This window comes from Phoca vitulina, unplaced genomic scaffold (assembly GCF_004348235.1).
Source record: "Phoca vitulina isolate PV1807 unplaced genomic scaffold, GSC_HSeal_1.0 scaffold1, whole genome shotgun sequence".
Taxonomy (NCBI): domain Eukaryota; kingdom Metazoa; phylum Chordata; class Mammalia; order Carnivora; family Phocidae; genus Phoca; species Phoca vitulina.
In genome coordinates, this window is record NW_022589704.1 from 60,384,875 (window position 1) to 60,403,151 (window position 18,277).

General features: G+C 37.4%; 1 protein-coding gene across 3 annotated transcripts in view; it reads left to right on the forward strand.

Moving 5' to 3' along the window:
- Positions 1-18,277, forward strand: part of TLK1 (tousled like kinase 1) — a 154,127-nt gene that overhangs the window by 18,747 nt on the left and 117,103 nt on the right. The gene's annotated exons all lie outside the window — the stretch shown is intronic.

Genomic DNA, 18,277 nt, shown 5'->3' on the forward strand with positions numbered 1-18,277 from the left:
AGCAGGGAGCCCGATGCGGGGCTCGATCCCAGGACCCTGGGATCATGACCTGAGCCGAAGGCAGCCGCTTAACCAACTGAGCCACCCAGGCGCCCCTGCTTCGTGTATTTTGAGGCTCTGTTATATGGTGCATATGTGTTTATAATTTTTATATCTTATGGATGGATTGACCCTTTAATTGTTATAAAATGTTCCTCTTCACCTCTAAAAACATTTTAGAGGCTGTCTGATATTAGTATATCCAGTACAGTTCTGTTATGGTTGCTATTTGCATGGTGTCTCTTCCCATTCCTTTACTTTTATCCTATTTGTGTCTTTGACTGTAAAGTGTGACAGCATTAGTCAGATCTTGTTCTTTTTAAATCCGGTCTTACAGTCTTTGCATCTTGATTTTACTGTTTAATCCACTCACATTTAATGATATTGATACGGTTGGATTTATGTCTGCCATTTTGCTTTTTCTTTTCTGTATGTCTCTTTTTGTCTTTCTGTGCTTCCTTTATTGCATTCTTTTGCATTGAGTATTTTCTAGTGTAACATTTTAGTTTCCTTAATGATTCTGAAAGTATTTTTTGAGTTATTTTCTTAGTGATTGCTTGAGGGTGTACATTACAAAATTTACCAGAATCTACTTCAGATTAATAACTTAACTCTAGTGATATATAGAAACTGTATTTAGTTCTGCTCCATCCTTCCGTTTTCTTTAAATCATATTGCTTTGTTACAAATAAAAGAATACATTATTATAATTATTACTTTATATAATTCTGTGTCTTTTAAAGAAACTGAAATAAAGGAAAACATAAACATATTTATAGTTTTCATACTAACTTATCATTTTGGTTCATTTCTTTCTGTAGATTTAATTTACTATCTGATACCATTTCCTTACTAAATAAAGTTTGTTTCTACCTGCCTCCTTTGTGCTATTATTGTCAAATGTTACATTTCTAAACGTTTTAGGCTCAATGATACAGTTATATGCATGTCGTATGTGCGATTACTTTTTCAACTAATTAAGAGAGTTAAGAAGAAATACGCAATTATGCTGTCTTTGCTCGCACTCATGTTCTCTCACGTAGATTCAAATTACTCTATGGTGTAGCCAGAAGAACTGATTTTGATTCTTCTGCCAGCTCCAGTCTGCTGTTCAGCTCCTCTACTGGGCTTTTCATTTTAGTTATTGTACATTTGAACTCCAGAATTTTCATTTAATTATTTTATAAAATTTCTTTTTATTGGCATTCTCTATTTGATGAGACATTGTCATAATAACCTCCCTTTAAGTATTTAAACATGGTTTCCTTTAGTTCTTCGAACCATATGTATGATAGCTGCTTTGAACTCTGCTGAATCCAACATCTGGGCCCTCTCAAAGGCATGTACATAGTCTCCTTGACCACCAGAGATGACTGGTTTTGGCCCTGTTCATGTTGTCTCTTTCCCTGATTAAGCTTTTGGCTGGTCTCTTTCTGTTGCTATCACACCTAGCAGTCAGCCTCCACTAATTGCTAGCTGATTGCTTTGTTGTTTTCATCAACATCCTGGGGCATGAATTGCTCCATAGTCTGATTGCTGCATTAAGTCAGGTTTCTGCAGAAGCTAAGGGTTACCAGTTTTTGAGACTTGTGCTTGCTCTGAGAGGTAACTGCCTTTCTGTTTGCCTCATTCTTAGTAGTTAAACTTCTACATAGTCTGTAGCCTTGCTTGTTGCTACTTCTATCATGGAACTACAATTCTTTTAGTTCTTCACCTCCCAGGTCTCCATAGTTTTGGAAAATGCCCTTAGGAATGAACTTCCCCACAGTTGGCCAGATAAAGTCCGTTCCCTTAGGTGGAGAATAGAGCTTTCAGTTTTTTTTTTTTTTTAAAGATTTTATTTATTTATTTGAGAGAGCATGAGAGGGGAGACAGTCAGAGGGTGAAGCAGACTCCCCGCTGAGCAGGGAGCCCGATGTGGGACTCGATCCTGGGACTCCAGGATCATGACCTGAGCCGAAGGCAGTCGCTTAACCAACTGAGCCACCCAGGCACCCCAAGAGCTTTCAGTTCTTAATGGCCTGTTTTTTTCCTCTGGGAAGAACCTCTGCTTTGCTTCAGTGAAGTTAGGGACTGAGAAAGGAGATAACTTTTTCTTTCTTTTCTTTTTTTCTTTTTTTCCTTGTTTTGAGAGAGAGAGAGAGAGAGAGAGGGAGGGGGCCAGGGCAGTAGTAGGGTGAGGGAGAGAGAGAGAAAAACGTAAGTAGGCTACATGCCCAGCGTGGAGCCTATACTCTCACAGCCCTGAGGTCATGACCTGAGCCAAAATCAGGAGTTGGGAAATCAAGAGTGGGATGCTTAACTGACTGAGCCACCCAGGAGCCCCAAAAGGAGATAACTTATGTTGAAGTGACACCCAGCTGTAGGAGTAGGGTAGTCCCTTTTCTCAGCTTGCCCCTCCTGGTAAAGAAGTTTTGCTTATAAGTGAGCAATTATGACCCAGTATTTTTGGTCTCCTGTACCTGGAATAGAGCTTCTACCTTACAAGTGGGAGTGGGTTGGGAGGAGGGACTCCATAGTTTTCTCATCCATGCCTGCCTGAGGTAGAGTTTCTGCAACATGGAGCTGGGGGTGGTGGTGGTGGTGGTGGTGGTGAGAGATGCCAGCATCCTTCTCCTCTGGGGTGAAATTATCCTCCTGGACTGGGCTAGGGGAGCTCCTGGGAAACCCATCTGTGTAGAACTTGTCACATGGAGTTGTAGGGTGTGAATGGGAGTGATTTGTGGCCCAGATGTCACAGATGGTTGCTCTTCTCACCTCAGTGTAGTATATTTTCTTGAATAAATGTTTCTCCATTTGCTGTATGCCCTTAGGACGATCTCCAAAAACATTAAATGGTTGGTGGTTCTTTAAAAAAAAAAAAAAAAGTTGGGGTGCCTGGGTGGCTCAAGTCAGTTAAGCGGCTGCCTTCAGCTCAGGTCATGATTCCAGGGTCCTGGGATCGAGCCCCACGTTGGGCTCCCTTCTCCCTCTGCCCCTTACCCCCCTCCCCCGCTAGAGCATGGGCTCTCTCTCTCTCAAATTAAAAAAAAAAAAGTTAAAAAAAAAGTTTTACCAGTTAAATGGTTGTTTCAGATGGTCCACTAAGCTCCTCATGCCACTATTCCTGAAATTATCCTATTCTACTATATTTTATTGTTTTTCAGAAACTTTATTATTATGCTTTTCGTACTTAATCTATAGTCCTCCTGAAGTTGATTTTTTTCCTGTGTGGTGTGAGGTAGTAGTGTCATTTCCTTATGGCTATCCTGATATCTCAGCACCATTTACCGAAAAGAAGTGTTCTTTCCTACTGTTTTGCAGTGCTACCTTTTTTTTGTGAATCAAGTGTCTGTACCCGGAAACAGGTCTGTTTCTAGGCTGTACATTCTCTATCATTTGTCTATTCTTGTGCCAGTACCATACTGTCTTAATTACGAGCTTGATACCTAGTAAATGTAATTAGCTTGATATCCAGTAAAATAAACTTTCTTGCCTTTTGATAGGTCGAATTCTCCCAAGATTTCTTTCCTCTGAGTATTCAGTTGAATACTTAATCTTTGTAGTGCTTTGAAGGGATTTTGCAGATGTAGTTAAAGTTACAAGCAACAAACCTTAAAATGGTGAGATTGCCTTGGATTATTTGAGTGGGCCCAGTTCAGCTGCACAAGCCCCTTAAATACAAAAAACGCAGAAGAGAGGAAGGCAGAAGAGCGGTGGGGCAGAGAAGAGGTCAGAGGGACTTGACTCAGAAACGTGAAAAGGATTTGGCCTGCTGTTGGTGCCTTTAAAAGGGGACCATGAGCCAGGGAATGTAAGTGGCCTCTAGAAGCTGAGACCAAGTCTCACTTGACAGACAGGAAAGAGATGGGGACCTTTGTCCTATAATTCTTGGAGCTGAATTTTGCCAGCATCCTAAATGAACCTGGAAACAGATTCTCTCCTGGTGTCTAGACAGAAACACAGACTAATACCTTGATTTCATCCTTGTGAGATTCTAAGCAGAGAACCACTTGAGCCATGCTGTGCTGGGATTTCTGATCCACAGAAACTGGAGATAATACATGTGTGTTTTTAAGCTGCTATGTTTGTGGTAACTTGTTGGAACAAGTGATAGAAAATTAATACACATTTCATTGATTTTCTTCAAAATTGCTTTGGCTATTTTTGGGTACATTCTACAAATGAAACAAAACTAAAACAGATCTTTTGAGGGTTTGAAATTGCATTGAATCTGTTGATCATATCTTTACAATAATGAGTGTTCCAATCAACGTAGATTGGGTATATTCATCATTTCAGTAATATTTTATAGTTTTCTCTGTAATGATCTTACATAATTGTTACACTTGGTGTTTTATTTTTATTTTTTTATATTACTATAAATAGTATCTCTTTAACTTTTATATTCTACTTATTGCTGATATGTAGAAATTCAGTTAATTTTTGCATATTGCCTTGGTAACCAGCAATTTTGCTTATAATTCTGATAATGTATCTCAACTAGATTGACTTCCTATAAACATATAGCTTATGAGTGATAAATTCATTTCATCTTTACCAATCCTTATACTACTTGTTTTTCTAGCCTTATTGCAGTGATTATAACTGCCAGTACAGTGTTGAATAGATTGGTTATAGTGGGAATCCTTGTGTTGCTCCTATTTTAGAAGTATGGGAAGAATCAATATTTTACAATTTAGCATATAGGCATTTTGGATCTATCCTTTCTCAGGTCAAGGAAGTTCCTTTCTATTACTGGTTACTAGTTTGTTTAAATCATTAATGGATATTGAATTTTATCAAATGCCTTTTTCTGCATTTATTCAGATAATTTTAACTTCTCAGTATTTTTTTTTTTTAATGTGAATTATTTTATTGCTCCTTAATTACTACACCAACCTTGTATTCCTGGACTAAACCCAATTTAATTGTGAACTATTAGTTTTTTTATATGAATTACTTTCCTGATTTTTCATTTAGTATTTTTGCACCTACATACATGAATGAGATAGGTGTGTAACTTTCTCATAATGTTCTTGTCAGGTTTTATAGCAAGGTAACACTGGCTTCATAAAAATGAGTTGGGAAGTGCTTTTTCTTTTACCACTATCTTAAGAATTTATGTAAGAAGGGTGTTATAGCTTCTTTAAGTGTTTGGTAGAAGTCACTGAGGAAGCTTTCTAGGCCTGGAGTTTTCTCTGTGGAGAAATTTTAAATAATGATTTCAATTTCTATAATGTCACAGTACTCTTTAGAGTTTCAGTTTTTGTATCAGTTTTGGTAAATTGTATTTTCTAGTAATTCCTACATTTTATCTAAAATTTCCAATGTGTGTGCGTAAAATTGTAAATAATATTCCCTGTGATCTTTCTGTGTCTAGGATCTATAGTGATATCCTCTTTTCATTCTAGATGGTCACTATCTGTGTCTTGTCTCTTTTTTCTTTTTTTTTTTTTTTAAAGATTTTATTTATTTAACAGAGAGACACAGTGAGAGAGGGAACACAAGCAGGGGGAGTGGGAAAGGGAGAAGCAGGCTTCCCGCGGAGCAGGGAACCCGACGCGGGGCTCGATCCCAGGACCCTGGGATCATGACCTGAGCCGAAGGCAGACGCTTAACGACTGAGCCACCCAGGTGCCCCATTGTCTCTTTTTTCTTGATCCCTCTTACCAGTTTATTAGTTTTTTTCATGGAACCAGCTTTTAGCGTTCATTCTTTGTCTTTTATGTTTGTTTTCTATTTGATCGATTTTTGTTCTGATTTTTATTGTTTCCTTCTTTGACTTTCTTTGGGTTTAATTTGCTGTTCTTTTTCTAGACTTGTGTGACAAATGCTTATTAGTTCTTGGATTTTTAACATTCCTCCCTATTCTTCCCCTCCCCCGGTGCGTTTGAGGTTATAAAGTTACCTAAGCATGGGTTTGGCTTTCTTTCTCTGATTTTTTTTCCTTCCCCCACAAAATTGAGGTGAAATTCACATAAAATACAATTAACCATTTTCAAGTTTTTACTCTCTCAAGTTTTGGTATGTGTGTATGTATGTGTGTGTGTGTATTTCATTCAGCTCAAAATATTCTACAATTTCCATGATTTCTCTTGGTCCATGGATTATTCAGAAGTACAGTTGACCCTTGAACTATGTGGGGGTTAGGGGTGCCAGCCCCCACACAGTTGAAAATCTGCATGTAACTTCTGGCTCCCCAGAAATTTAATTACTAATAGCCCACTGTTGGCTGGAAGCCTTACCAATAACATAAAGTTGATTAATACATATTTTGTATAAGTATTATATACTTTAAAAGGCTTTTACTGATTTCTGACCTAGCTCCATTGTAGTAAGAACTAAATTTGTAAGATTTCAGTTCTTTAAAATATGAGACTTTTTTGATGACCCAACATATTGTCTTTCTTGGTAAATATTCCTTGTATAGGTCCCCCCAAAATTTTGACTATGGTGGTTAGATGTGATTCAATATATATATGTTATATCAGGTTTGCTTCTTAAAATTATCATTACTTTTTTTGCTTGTTTGCTCTTACTCAGAGCAAGTTTAAAGGTTTAAAATGTCCCAGGGGTGTCTGGGTGGCTCAGTTGGTTGGGCATCTGGTTTCAACTCAGGTCATGATCCTCCGGGTCCTGGGATGGAGCCCTGTGTCCAGCTCCCTGCTCAGCAGGGAGTCTGCTGGTCACCACCCCCCCCCCCCCCCCCCCCCTTCCCAGCATCCATCCACACTCCCTCTCTCAAATCTTTAAAAAAAAAAAAGGTCCCGGAGTGGTTGTAGATTTGTCTCTGTATAGTTTGTCATTTTTTATATTATGTACTTATATATTTTTTGTTGTAGGTGCTTACAAATTAAGAATTTTTGTATCTCCCTGGTAAATCAAATCTTTTATCATCATGTATTGTTTCTCTTTATCTTTTGTAATGCATTTTGCCTTACAGTGAATGTACTGTATCTAGTGTTAAGACAGATAATGCTAGCTTTCAGTTGCTAATGTTTACATGGTATATCTTTTTCCAGGCTTCTACTTAACGCTTTTATTTATATTTTAGCTGTCTCTTATAAATAGCATATGTTCTTTAAAAAATAACTAGTTTGTGTTTGTTTTAATTGGAACATTGAGTAAATTTATATTTAATATACTTACTGATATATTTGGGTTTAAATTGATATTTCTCGTTTTATTTACCCTGTTTGTTTGAACTTTCTTTTACTCTCTTTTATGCCTTGTTTTGGATTGTTACTATTTTTTATTTCAAATAATTCCCCACAGGTGGCTTAATGGTTATATCCTGTTTGAGATTATATCCTAATTTTTTTAGTGGTTATCCCAGAAATGAAAATATGACTCTTTGACTTATAAAGCATAGTGTAAGTCAGTATTTTTTCCTCTTCCTGGTCAATGCAACAACTTTAGAAACTGTTCACTGTACAATTCCCTCTCCTGAATTACATACTACTATTACTGCATAGTTTGGTTCTTTTTTTTTTCCCCAAGATTTTATTTATTTATTTGAGAGAGAGAGTGTGCACAAGTAGGGGGAGGGGCAGAGGGAGAGAGAGAAGCAGAAGCAGACTCCCCGCTGTGCAGGGATCCCGATGACGCAGGGTTCCCAGGACCCTGGGATCATGACCTGAGCTGAAGACAGATGCTTAACCAACTGAGCCACCCAGGTGCCCCTGCATAGTTTGGTTTTACATTATTTTAACCACCCATAAGATATTATGAGTATTTTATATAGTAATTCTGCATTTATATTTACTATATAGTTACTTTTTTTTTTTTCTTTTTAAAGCTGTGTTGATTTTCTGTTTGTCTAAAGAATGCTCTTTAATGATTTCTGTATTTGGGCCTATCTGGTGTGGAATACTCTGTTAACTGCTTGTCTGGTAAGTCTTTCCCCCATCTTTATTCTTGAAAAGTTTTTGTTGTTTTTGTCTGGACATCGGAATCTAAGTAGGCAGTTATTTTCATTCATTCAGCTCATTTTGTGTTATTACAGCGAGACCCAATTTCCATTGTTTTGTTCTGAGGTCAGCTGTCAGTCTTATTGTTGCTCCTTTGATGGTAATCTAGTTTGCTGTCTCTGGTTACTTTTCAGGTTTGGGGGAGGTTATTTTTGGTTTTCAAGCAGTTTTACTCTGAGGTGTGTAAGTGTGCTTTTCTTTTGTTCTACTTGGTGTGTGTAGGACTTCTTAGATCTGTGACTTGTGGCTGCACTATCCAGTGCCATTAGATATATGTGACTATTTATTTATTTATTTATTTATTTTAAAAAGATTTTTAAATTTTATTTATTTGACAGAGAGAGAGACAGTGAGAGAGGGAACACAAACGGGGAGAGGGAGAGGGAGAAGCAGCCTTCCCGCGGAGCAGGGAGCCCGATGTAGCTCGATCCCACGATCCCTGAGCCAAAGGCAGACACTTAACGACTGAGCCACCCAGGCACCCCATATGTGACTATTTAAATGATCATTTAAGAAGTTAGAAATTAAGTTTTTCAAGTTCTCAGTAGCCACATGTAGTTATTGGCTGCCTTTATGGCAGATGGAGAGCATGTCATGTCCATCATTGCAGAAAATTTTGTTGGACTGCACTTTTGAAGGCTTTTATAAGTTTTGGGAAATTTTCGGTCCATACCATTTCAGATAGTTCTATTCTGTCATTTTCTCTGGGAATCTAGTTGTACATGTATTAGATCTTTTTGTATGCTGTATGTTTCTCATCCCCTTTTCTGTATTTTCATCTTTTTATTCCTAATGTGCCTTTTGAAAGGTATATTTTTCTGAGATAATCTTCTGGTTCATGAATTCTCTCTCTTTTTTTTTAATTGGAGGGTGGGAAGAAGGGGCAGACAGAGAGGGAGACAGAGAATCTCAGGCAGCCTCCATACCCAGCACAGAGCCTAACTTGGGGCTTAATCCCACAACCCTGAGATCATGACCTGAGCTGAAATCAAGAATCAAACGTTCAACCGATTGAACCATGCAGGTGCCCCTCATTAATTCTCTCTTAAGTTTTTAGAAAATGTCAAACTCATCTACTGAGTTATTAACTTAAATCCTTTTACTTTTTTTAGTTCTAGAAAGCAATTTGGTAGTTTCAGGTTCTCTGTCAAAGTTCTCAGTCTTATTATTCAGCATAATTATTTGGAAGTGTTTGATAACTTCATTATCTAGATCCCTTTGAGTCTTGTTCCATGTTTTATTTGCTTTTCAGTCATGTGTTACTTTCTTGGGTTTCTTTTTCATTGTTTTGTTTTTTAATTGGATATGGGACATTTTTTATGAAAAACCATAGAGATCATTTGGGGCCTAGAATAATGGCAGTCTTCCATGATAGGATTTACATTTAATTTTGGCAGAACTATAGGGGCACTGTAAGTCTCAGATTTTCTTGGTCCACTTTGAAGGATTGAGATTAGAAAGTGGACCTTAATCCTAGTCACTTTTGCTCTGAGATGGGGATCCCAATGCAAAGTTTGGGGGAGGCTCTGGATTTTTTTTTTTTTCCTGTGCAGCCCAGTGATACCGCCAAAGTTTTGCTTAGCATCTCAGTTTCTAAATCACTAGTTCTGAAATCAGCAGATGCTTCTAGAGTCTGGGGAAGCCTCATTTACCACCCTCAACTCTCTGGAGTTTTTTTTCCTGAATTTTGGCCCCATGATTCTTCATTGACTTATAACTATAAGCAGACTTAAAAAAAACCAAAAGAATTTAGTCCAACTTTTCAAGTTTCCCAACTCAGAACATTGGTCTGATTTACCTAATCAGCATTACTAGGAGTTCTTGTTTGCTTTTTTGTTTTTTGTTTTTGTTTTGTTTCAGGGGTTCAGGTCTGTGATTCATCAGTCTTACACAATTCACAGCGCTCAGCATAGTACCTACCCTCCCCAATGTTCATCACCCAGTGACCCCATCCCACCACCCCCCTCCACTCCAGCAACCCTTCATTTGAACATTTTGGGTGAACTTGAATCTTTTTTCCTCCTCTCAATAGTGGTTTTTTTTTTTAATTTTATTTATTTGTCAGAGAGAGTGCACGTGCACAAGCAGGGGAGAGTCAGGCAGAGGGAGAAACAGGCTTCCCGCTGAAAAAGGGCCTGATTTGGGACTCGATCCCAGCACTCTGGGATCATGACCTAAGTCAAAGGCATTTGCTTAACCCACTGAGCCACCCAGGCATCCCTCCTCCTCGCAATAATGATGAATGTATAGTTGAATAAATGTTATCTGGGACTTTTTTTTTTTTTTCTGTTATTATGAAAGGACAATGCATTGATAACATTCTAAAATAATATGTGGTACACAATCCTATCCAATTATTTTTATCTGATTCTGGGAAAAACTGTTTTCTGATGAGTTACAGTCATAATGGAGTTGTGTCTTATTCAGGGATTAGGTTCTAAGAGGTCATAGTTAATATTTGCACCTTTTTTTTTTTTTTTTTTTAACAATTTAATAGCTGGGACATATACACTTCCTTTCGGGTTGGATGTATGCTCAATTCTCTGTTCTCAGTTCTTTCCACTATAGGTAAGAATGTGATACATCTTTGTTACTTTGCTTCTTTTAAATTATTGCCCTTTGAGCAATAGTGTTTTAGCTTTAGAAACTGACTTTTAGGTTTGCTAAATACAGTATAACACTTTGTATGCCTTTGAAAATTGTCATGCTTCAAATGTTGCAGTTATTGTTTCAATTTAAGTTAGTCAAAAAGTATGAATTTCTTTCTGGATGTTGTTATATTGTAAGAGTTGTACCTATTTACAGTGCCACCAGCAACACACATGAACCAGTTTAATGGAAACATCACTGCTCTAGTGGTAGTATATTTTAAAACTGTCTTGTGTGGTTGTATTCCAGGTTGTTTTACTTGTATATATTTGATTACCAAGAACATAAGCAGTTTTCCACATATTTATTACCTTTTTTATTTGTGGTTTGTTTTAAAAATTACTCAAGTTTCTCAAAATTACTGAAAAGGATACAGCTTTGAATTGCTTAATCATAAAATTATTTAGGTGGATTTTTTTGCGGGAGGGAGCAAAGTTAACTGAGGTCACAGTATTGATATCATGGACCCATTACTAAAGCTAATTACTACCAAAGCTTACTTTTACTACAGTATGTACTGATGACAAGGACTGTGACAGTTCTTATGTTAAAACTACTTGCAGTTGTTTGTACTGTCTAATTGACTTCTCTAGATTACAGAGCAGCAGAAGAAAGAAAATGATTGGGAATTTTAAGGGGGGTTAATAATTTCAGCTTGTTCCCCAAATACTGGCATTTGAAATTTGAAATCGAGATCAGTATACCCTGTTATGGTAGCCTACTTGCCAGGATCAGTTTATAGTAATTATTTATTCTTTACTTGCTAATGTTGTGTTAAGTATCTTGCAATTTAATAAATGTTCTTCCTTAAATTTTCTGTTAACAAGTTATTGACCAAAGCATAGATGCATGGTTAGTTGGAACACTGTCTAAAACTTGATGTTTAAAGCATTTTAGTTATCTTTAACAGCTCACATGATAAATTACAACCCTTACCTCTACCCCACAGAACTTGCCTTTAATAAGAAAATGATAAAAGTGATGCGAATTTTTCATTATCATGAGCTCTCGGCAATTTTATTTATCTATTTATTTTTTAAGATTTTATTTATTTATTTGACAGAGCGAGACACAACGAGAGAAGGAACACAAGCAGGGGGAGTGGGAGAGGGAGAAACAGGCTTCCCGCTGAGCAGGGAGCCTGATGTGGGGCTCTGGGGCTCGATCCCAGGACCCTGGGATCATGACCTGAGCCGAAGGCAGACGCTCAATGACTGAGCCACACAGGCACCCCTCAGCAACTTTATTGTGTATTTTAACTGTTATTTAGGATATCCTTTCTAAATTTGTATAAAGTAAAAATGACTTTAACCCAGTTATTTGAGACGGCGAACGTGTAATTAAGTAGTTGTATAAATCCTGCATTTATTGAGTACCCAAAGAGCTTAACTACTAATGAAAGTTTATCCTAAGATTGAGGCTTAACTCCAGATACTGCAGGTATTAAAAATAACGCATGTGCTCACATGCCTGTGTGCCTCTTTGTATATGCAGATGTCTTGATGGTAGAAATAAAAAGCCACATAAAAGACTTTTCTTTTGTATTTTTAAAAGAATCATTAAATCAAAATTTAAAAAACTATTATTTACTTCATTTTATTTTTGCTTTGTACCTAATTCCTTATTTTGGAATTAGGTATAGAGCATGAGTTGGCAGACTTTTTGCAAAGAGCATGTTAGTTAAGTATTTTAGGCTTTTTAGGCCAAAAGGTCTCTGTTAGAACTACTCTCTATCTGAATGGGCGTGGCTTTGTTCCAATAAAACCTTATTTATGGACACTGAAATATGAATGTCATGCGATTTCTACTTGTCATGAAATGCTCTTCTTTTTGATCTCACCTTCCCAGACATTTAAAAATGTAAAAACCATTTTAGTTCATGGATAGTACAAAAACAGGTGGTGCTCCCTATCCCTGGTATAGAGTAACTTTCTATGAGGAAGTTGAATGCTTCAAATTAACCAGTTATTCAAGTAGATAACTCCAGATCTGTTTCATCTTGCAAACTGAAACTGTAATACCCATTATACAACAGCATTCCATTCCCCTCAGCCCCCAACCCCTGAAAACCACCATTTTATACTATTAATTTGACTACTCTAAGGTATATCATATAAATGCAGTCATACATGTTTGTCTTTTTGTAACTGGCTTATTTCATTTAGCACACTGTCCTCAGTGTTCATCTGTGTTGTAGCATGTGTCAGAATATCCTACCCTTTAAAGGCTGAATAATACTCCATTTTATGTGTATACCACATTTTGTTTATCCATTCATCCATTGATGGTTGCCTGGCTTGCTTCCATGCCTTGCCTGTTGTGAATAAGGCTGCTATAAACACGGGTGTGCAAATCTCTCTGAGACTCAGCTTTGAGTTCTTGTGGGTATATACCCAGAAGTGAGATTGCTTGGATCATATGGTAATTTTATTTTTAATTTTTTGAGGAACTGCCATACTGTTTTGCACTGCAGCTGTACCATTTTAGTTTCATCCACAGTGCACAAGCATTCCAATTTCTCTACATCCTTGCTAACACTTACATTCTATTTTTTAAATAGTAGCAGTCCTAAGGAGAGTGAAACAATATCTTGTGGGTTTTATATGCGTTTCATTAATTATTAGTGGTATTGAGCATCTTTTTCTATGCATGCTGACCATTTGTGCTATGTCTGGAGAAATGTTTAAGTTCTTTGCCCATGTTAAAATCAGGTTATTTGTTAGTCGACTATATTATTTTTTAAGAATACATTTTTCCTCTCTTGCAATGTGTTCTACAAGTACAGATAAGTAAATTAACATAATTTACTATTACTTATAAAGGTAATAACTTAGAAGAATGAGGAGCACAGTAAGTGGAAGTTCTGATTTACCAAAAGCCAGTCTAATAGAGAAGCTAAACATGCTGTAATTGTTTTCAAAGTGCATGAACAGCAACCTGGGAAGATGAAGTGCATATAATGTGACTAAGAAAGAAATAGGATTGATTTTTATGTGTCCTATAGAATTATTCATTCACACCGTGCTGTATATTGTAATCAAATAGTATGTTAAGCAGTTTAGAGAGTTATTATGCTCTGTAATATTTAGACATACATGGTAAGTAGTTCATAAAATTGATTCTGATGTATCCAGCCACGATCATTTCAAGTTTTATTTTATTTTTTTTAAGATTTTATTTATTTATTTGACAGAGACACAGCGAGAGAAGGAACACAAGCAGGGGGAGTGGGAGAGGGAGAAGCAGTCCTCTCGCGGAGCAAGGAGCCCGATGCGGGGCTCGGTCCCAGGACCCCAGGATCATGACCTGAGCCGAAGGCAGATGCTTAACGACTGAGCCACCCAGGCGCCCCTCAAGTTTTATTCTTTTACATTATTTGTCTTTCTCCTCATTGATATTGTGAGTTCATAGTGTGAACCCTATCTTGTCTTTTAGGCCCAGTGACTTACAATAGAGTTGATTGTATAAGTGATCCACAGTATGGATGAATTTTTAAATATCTAAGTGGTCAGTGAAAGCAGTTTTTCCTCATCCTTTGTACTTTTATTTTTTGTATATTGAGCTGGGCTTTCTTTGTACCTGTTCTTCCTTCCTGCTACCCTATGCTCTTTGCTAATGATAATTGAACTATTACCCATCAAATAGGTAACTGTGAGCCTTAGTCTTCATTGTTAGATGAATGGATAAGTGAGGCCTGCATGAAGAAACTCACTGTTGTCCCTAAAACACACCAAGTTCATGGTCTTCAAATAGGAACTCATGATCTATCTCCCCAAACCAGTTCCTTTTTTAGTGACTGTTACTACCAATTATCCATGTGTAAACCAGAAACATTTCCCTTTCCTTTACTTTTCAAATTTAGTCTGCTACCAATTCCTCTTGTTTTTCCATCTCCTAGATACCTTTCTGATCTTATGTGGTACTAGTTCAAGCTAGTGTCTTCTCTTACTGGATCGCTACAGTGGCCGCCTAACTGGTGTTCATGAATCCACCCTGGAATCTGTAATTAGGCAGAAATACAGACGCTGTAATACTTTACAAGTAACAGTACTTAATATTCTACCTGATTGAACTAATTGTTTTTAAAGCTTTATCTATTTATTTATTTATTTATGCGAGAGAGAGAGAGAGAGAGAGAGAGAGAGAGAGAGAAAGCATGTGCGTGCATGGGGTAGCGGGGAGGGGCAGAGGAGGAGGGAGAGAGAAACTTAAGCAGACTTCCCGCTGAGCATGGAGCCCAATGCAGGGCTTGATCTCACAACCCTGAGATCAGACCTGAGCCAAAACCAAGAGTCTGATGCTTTAACTGACCACACCCCCCAGGCGCCCTTAATTTTTTTATATTATGTTGATTTTCTTATTGAGCTTCCTTGGCTTTCTAAATAAGTTCTATTCATGTTATTAAGTGTCTGTTTTATGCCAGAAGGAGTTGAGGAAACTGAGGCTGGGAGTTACTAAAGCAGTAGAGCTGAAATACAGATTTGGTTGTCTTTTAGACCAAGTTCCTTCAGTTTGAAAATTTGGGGATGCCTGAGAATATCCATTTATTCATTCAAGAAATATTTATTGAGAGTCTTCTACGTGTTGGGCATTCTTTTAGGCATCTTGATATTCAGTGAACAAATAACCCCCCCCCCCCCCCCCCGATTCCTGTTCTTTTGGAGTTTATAGTCCAGTGAGAGGAGATAGGCCATCTCATTGATAAAGCTGCAGACTCAGAATTACTGTGTTTGCTAGGGAGTTTTAGAATTAAAGCATTTGCCTGTCTTGGCAGGGAAATGAGTTATGTGAAATTTAACTTTACTTGGGGTTCTACATAACCTCAAATAGCAGGGTAATCTCTAGTTTTTACCTAGGGCTATGAACATGGTGCCTCACTAGTGACCAGATGTTCTCTCAGCCTGTTTTAGAGTGGTCAGGTAGGCTGAATGAGCTTTACATACTGTGTAATGTGTCCCCAGGGCTACCCCTATGTTCAGAGATTAACTAGAAAGGCTAGTGGGCTCAGCATATAGTTGTACTCATGTTTGATGTATATTGCAGCAACATAGTGAAGATACACAGCTGAATCTTAAGGGGAAAACATAGGCAGGGTCTGGAGGAATCCATACACAGGCTTCCTTATGCTCTCTCCCTCACAAGAGGGGGTACACAGAGTACATACTCTTCCCCCAGTGAAAATGCAGCAACATGTGTGCAATGTGTCTGTCTGGGGAAGTTCACTAGAGACTCTGCATTCAAGGTTTTAATTGGGAGTACCTTATTCCTAGCATATACCAACCACATTGTTTCCACGAACAGTCTAGGCACTGTGAGCCACCCTTATCAGTTAGGGAAGGGTGGGAATTTCTTTGCAGCAGGCCTTTCTAAAGACAGCATCCTCACACTTGCTATGTAGACTCATTTCTGCACAGTTACCTTTTGACTCTGGATGGAGATTGCTGAGGTGGATCTGGGAGAGGTAAATAAATATGGAAAAATAATATTTTTCCTACCAGGCTTTGGGAGTCATTGTTCTAAGGAAATAATTCTAATTTCAAACAGAGCATTTTAGGTAGAATGATGTTTGTTGCAGCACTGTTTTTAATAGCAAGAAATTAGAAACCACTTGAATCGCCAGTGGTAGGGGAATAAATATATTACTGTACATCCATTTAATGGAATGTTAGGTAGTTGTGAAATGTTCATGAAAACATGTCATAATGTGGAAAATTGCTTTTGTAAGAACATAAGATACAAAATAGTAATTAGTGTAGAATCTTGACAGTGATGGCTATCAGACAGCTTTCTTAGTTCTGAAATTTGCAAATGCCCTTAAGACAAATTCCCTCACAAAAACGTAGGAAAATATAAAAAGTTGTTAACTTTTTGTTATGGGAACATTTTTTAATTTATTGAAGTAGAGTGAATATTGCAGTGAACCTTAACATACCTATCACACAGTTTGATAGTCATAGTTTTAATACAAAAGTTTAAGTTACTTGTAGGAGACTTAAATCAGCTTTATTAAAACATGGATACTGTATAGAGTAGTAGCATTAATATGCAGTAAACTTAGGGGCGCCTGGGTGGCTCAGTCGTTAAGCGTCTGCCTTCAGCTCAGGTCATGATCCCAGGGTCCTGGGATCGAGCCCCGCATTGGGCTCCCTGCTCCGCGGGAAGCCTGCTTCTCCCTCTCGCACTCCCCCTGCTTGTGTTCCTGCTCTCGCTGCCTCTCTCTCTGTCAAATAAATAAATAAAATCTTTAAAAAAAAAAAAATGCAGTAAACTTATATAAATTACATTTATAATTTATCTGAAGGTTTTTTTTATGGCAAAGAACTGCCACTGGCACTTTCATCATTAACACTGTTAATCAGGTTTATTTGGGGGAAAGATTTTTCAAAAACAAAATAGTTTTTTTGGTGGGGGGGATAACTATATGACTTTCAGGATATATGACTACCTATAAGGAAAATCAAACCCAGACTGAGAATTGAATGGGTGGAGGTTATATAAGTTTCTCATTTTAGCAGCACTTCAGCGAATGATTAATTTTATTATGTCATCACTTTTAGGGTCTTTTGCAAATGGTTGAAATTATGAATGTGGAAACATCTTTGAATGCCAGGGGCTACTATAAAAAGTGTAATGTTAATCGAGGAATAAAAAGTATGCAGAAAAATGGGGCGCCTGGGTGACTCAGTCGGTTAAGCATCTGACTCTTGTTTTCTGCTCCGGTCATGATCTCAGGGTGGTGAGAACGATCTGGGAGTCAGACTCTGTGCTCAGCAGGGAGTCTGCTTGAGATTTTCTCCCTATGCCCCACTTCCCCTGATAAATAAATAGGTCTTTAAAAAAGAGTAAACAGAAAAAAGACTGGAAGAAAACTTGAGTGTTGTTGACATTAGTTTATCTTTGTGTAGTAGGACTATGAGTGGGATTTTTAGGCTCTAATTTTTTGCATTTTTGCATTTTACTTTATTGTTGGCAATTTGGGGTTTATGACCAGTGGTAAAAAGGGGAAGAAGTGAAATTGCTTATTTCTTGTCATTATAAAGATACATGTCCTTTTCTTCATAAGACAAATAACTTGACACTGGGAAATGTTAAGTTAGAAAATTACTATAATTGAAAGAAAACTTGGTATAAGTCAGACTTTTTAAATGTACAGAGTGTCTGGAAGACTATGAGGGCCAACGTTATAAGGTATAAACTTAATAAGGCTTTGCATTTATCACTCCATTTTGGCAGCTTTGAGATAATACACAAATTAAAAATATATGAGAATGATGTGACCCACAATTTCTTTGAGTTCTGTATTCTGTATTGAATTTCTGTAAAATGGCAGTCATAATCATTTGTAAAGATACTAGAGGACTGCTCATACTCTAGACCATTTTGGTCATCAAGTAAATAGTTTGAACCATACGAACCTATTTTATATATTTAAAATGTTTGAATATAACTTCATGTGGTTCAACCTGTTAAAAATCACAATTTCTCATCCTTTGTTAAAGTTGATTTACTTATATATTTTTCTAAAGTTACAAGTTGGTTGGGCGCCTGGGTGGCTCAGTTGGTTAAGCATCTGACTCTTGATTTCAGCTCAGGTCATGATCTCAGGGTTGTGAGATCAAGCCCTGTATTGGGCTCTG